Source organism: Nomascus leucogenys, chromosome 8 (assembly GCF_006542625.1).
Source record: "Nomascus leucogenys isolate Asia chromosome 8, Asia_NLE_v1, whole genome shotgun sequence".
Lineage (NCBI taxonomy): Eukaryota > Metazoa > Chordata > Mammalia > Primates > Hylobatidae > Nomascus > Nomascus leucogenys.
Genome location: NC_044388.1, coordinates 60,119,604 through 60,123,798, shown reverse-complemented (window position 1 = coordinate 60,123,798; position 4,195 = coordinate 60,119,604). Strand labels below are relative to the sequence as shown.

Sequence of the window (4,195 nt, the reverse complement as noted above, 5' to 3'; positions counted from 1 at the left end):
GCTGGATGGGAAGTGATAGAATTATAAGGGCTGTTGAGATTGCTTTGCTACAAAGCACTTTTCTGAATTAGTGTGTGGTTTAACAAAGCTGATTTCCAGATGCTTAACAAGGATTCATGATCCCTGCTGTGAGTTTCCTAGTGTTATTTTCCTGGCCTTTATTTGTGGGCACATTTTTTAAAGAACACAAATGGCAAATGGCTATTGGTGGGTAAACATATTTGAGTCTACTAGTATGTCACTAGGTTCATATGGGTTGGGCTGTGGACACTGAAGGAAATTGTACTTGGACTTCCCAACCTAACCTAACATTATATAGGATAAATTTGGTAAAAATGAGCAAGAGAGGTCTTGAAGGGTTACAGAAGAGGACAGAACATCTCAGGGAGGAAGGCAGCCCAAGGGAAGACCAGGACAGGCACCAAGAAACCTGCTTAATCCCCACTTCTTTTTCTACTTTTCTGTCAGTATGGGCCTCAAGTCTTTTCCAGATGGAGCTGGGAATACCACCTCTTTCCCCACATCTACTGGTGCCTCTTCACTGCTCCAAGCACCTGGTCTCAGTGGGAGCTCAGAAGCAGTTGCCACAGTAGAAATTACCCAAACGTGAAGCCCTTGGGGATCACCCAAATTTTCCACACCCCAGAGGTGACTCGGGCTGCATAACTCTCAGTCACAGTAAGCTCTTGGTGGGGATGAGCCTGCAAATTTCTATTTGTGGCTTTACTGGCCCTAGGACCAAATTAAACCTTGATTGCAGCATGCCTGGCCATTGTGCAATATCTCTTCCAACACTAGAAATGTCTCGGAACCATTTCCCATTGAGCACATGCCTAAGCACACAAGGGCATGCTCGGTGCTGCAGTAGCTTAAGAAAAGATAAACAACAAAACAATAACACACTGATTAAACATTTGCTAAAAGGTATATGGTGTTTGCAGATTGTGTAGCACTATGTTAGACCCTTAATAGAAAATGACAACTATAGCAACCACATGATGATACCAGCAATATTTGTATAGTATCAAGTAATTTATCACCACTCCCACTTCTTTTAGCCCACGGAAACTTTGTAAGTAGCAGATGAGTTACGTTCTCATTTTACAAATGAGCAAACTGAGTTTCTGACGGTGGTGTGCTGGGAAACGTTTAACAACCAGCTCTCTGGGGAAAAGATGTCAGGCTCTGATTGATAATGTGTGCTCATTTCCATGGTGGAAACACTCTCACCATGGCCTTTCTCAAGCTGGCAGCATGTTGCTGAATGTAGAGTTGGGAAGAGATGTGGGCAAGCACTTAGTCCTCAAGAGCCTGTGCAAACTGGCTCCAGCACACCTCTGCGTTCAGAGCAGGGAAATGACAAGTCCAAGGTCACACAGATAGTGACTCCTGGGCCCACTTTCCTTCCTCTTTCTTACAGAGCAAAGTACCACTGGGTCATCCAAAAACCTTTATTTAAAAAACAAAACAAAAATGTGTCCACATCTTGCAGAGCTGGACGAAAGAAGGTGGTCAAGAGATCCCAAATTGGTAGAAACTGTCCCCATTACAGGAGCAGGAAGGACACCGCCACCACTACCCCAGGGACTGGCCTATACTCATGCTTCTGTTCCAGTGTTGCTGTCTCACATTTGAAATCAATTTTGAATTTGGGTAGAAGACTTGTCTTGTTGCCTAAACAATGCCTTAACCCCATTCTCTCCCCAGAAGGGTCCTACATTTCTTAAGCTATTTTCAGCTCCTCCACACCTACTCACTTGCAATACTTGTCATAACAGGAAGCCAGTTTCATATACTGTAATCCCCAAACACATTGCACCCACACGTGGGGAGCGTGAGGGGCTGAGCGAGGAGCGATGAGGCCAGGCCTTCCAAAAACTGGAGGGGCTGAGCACTGAGTCGGTCCCAAGGTGGTGCATCCCCGCTCCCAAGCCCAGGATTCAGAAGCCAGAATCCACATCCAGACATTCTTGTTTTCCTTTCTTATGCAGTTGCTGGTGACTTTTTTTTTTTTTTTTTTAATAAAGCATTTGAGTAGGCAGCAAAGCCAGTCAGAACTGTTTATTTATAGCTGTGGATTTTCAATGCTGTATAAATTAGAAATCGTTGCTGAATGAGGCCCGCGCCCACTCACACACGCAGGGCCGCTATCTGTGAGTCCTTTCACAGGGTTTGACTGTACATAGTGTAAAATGGGAGAAAATGACATGCTCCAAGTCAAATGACGGAGTCACAGCTAAACGGCAAAGCAGAAAACCAGCAATTATTTTTCCTCAGCACAATATGGGGAGTACGACAGGTGCAATTATCCAATATTATTTAACAGTACCGGTTTGTGGTGTAGGGAGAAAATAAAGGTTTCCGTGTCTTGGAGAGGAAAAAAAGAGAAAGAACATGCCTTGCAGCCCCTGTTTCTATGGATTAAGCTGGGTTATGTACATGGAAACTGGCCAGGATTCCAGAAGGGGAAGGGAGACCCGCCTGGCTCCCTGGCTCCCTGGCCCTTCCTCCCAGGAGGCTCTTGAGGAGCAGCACCACAGGGGGCTTCTGAGCAAAAGTGCCCCCAGCCTTGGGATACTGTGGCCTGAACACCCTCTTCCACAGGCAATGGCTCCAGGTAAGACTGCGGGGAAGGCTGGGTTTGCTGAGCCCCTGTCTGCTTAGAGAGAAACTTCCCTCCTGCTTTTGACTTTCTTTCCCTTCATTGAACTACAATGAGGTCAAAGAGCGTGTGATGAGAAGGTGATCTACAAGGAATAACTTTCAGCCCCTTAACCAGCTCCCTTTTCCCACTTCCGGCACATTTTTATTCCTCCTCCCAAGCCTTTGCTTAAACTGGTCACACTCTCTAGAAAGACCCCTCTTCTTCTAGCTACTGTGGAATAAATAAGTCAACCTTCATGGCTTCAGACCTCACTGGAGTGCCACTTTCCAACTCTCTGAAAAAGTTTTTCCTTGCCCCTCCAGGACATTTGGCCAGCTGCCTTCTCTCAACTCTGCTAGTTAATAGCTAATCCGCTCCGCACACTATGCCATTGCTCTCTCCTTCACGTATCCCCCTGGCTTCTGTTTCTGCAATGGTATGGAATGCCATGCTGACTAAAGAAAACTGTCAAGCTTTTAAAGAATTAAAGCTAGTTGTATTCAGAAGTCTTACTGAGGACTACAGACCAAGGCCTACAGCCTGAGAACAGCCTTTCAGAGAGATCCTGTGAGACCGCTCCAGCCCAGGATTTCAGCCCACTGCTTACAGACAGGAAGTGGAGGTTCAGTACCTGCACAATCACATCAAATTTGCTCAGAAGTTCCATCGCAGCAGAATCCCATCAAAGCTTGGGTGTAAGAGTGCATCTGCTTGTAGATTACAGAGGCATAAACACTAACCCTGTTAAAGATTTCGTCTTCAAAGCATCTCTCCAAACATCTTCACAGTCCAGGGCTTTTGTGAAATTCTGCTGGCAAGCAGAAGTGAGCAAAAGGCGCTTCTCATATTTGCTCCTTTGTCTCACAGCTGGAAAGAAGAGAGGCTTCAGAACCAGACCAGATCTGAGTTCAACTTCTGACTCCCATGGCTGGCTATCTATATTGAACCTAGAGAAAATCAGTTACTTTTTAGAAAAATGTATTATTCACTTATTATTTGTTTAAAAATGTATAACAACTTCAGCATGTGAATAAGAGGACACAGTCTATCCAGAAGGAGCTTAAGTATGCTACGTAGGCCGCCAAAGGAACGCAAAAGTAGTAAGCATCTCCTGTTCCTTAAAGACCTTAGGCATGTCAGATTTTATTCCAACTTGCCTCTGTCCTAAGAGGGGCACTAGTCAGCCCCTTGGAGAGAGACTCACCTTGGATAAAAATCGTTTACTCCTCTGAGCCTTGGTTCCTTGTCTGCAAAGTTAGATAATGATACCACCACAATTAAATAAGATTATTTAAAGCGGTGGATGCAAGTGCCTGTCTCCCAAGATCTCCGTCTGATACAGTTTGGGTGTTGTCTCCTCAAAATCTCATGTTGAATCATGATCCCCCGTGTTGGAGGTGGGGCCTGGTGGGAGGGGTTTGGATCATGGGAGGGGATTTCTCATGAATGATTTAATGCCATCTTCTTGGGGCTGACCTCATTATAGTGAGTTCTGGCGAGATCTGGTTGTCTAAAAGGGTGTGGCACCTCCTCCCCCCATCTCTCTTGCTC

General features: G+C 45.5%; 1 non-coding gene across 1 annotated transcript; it reads right to left on the bottom strand.

Moving 5' to 3' along the window:
* Positions 1 to 3,713: 3,713 nt before the first annotated feature.
* On the bottom strand, positions 3,714 to 3,855 carry LOC115836502. Its single transcript, XR_004031576.1, has one exon. It is a non-coding gene; the product is annotated as a small nucleolar RNA SNORA67 (small nucleolar RNA).
* Positions 3,856 to 4,195: the final 340 nt, after the last annotated feature.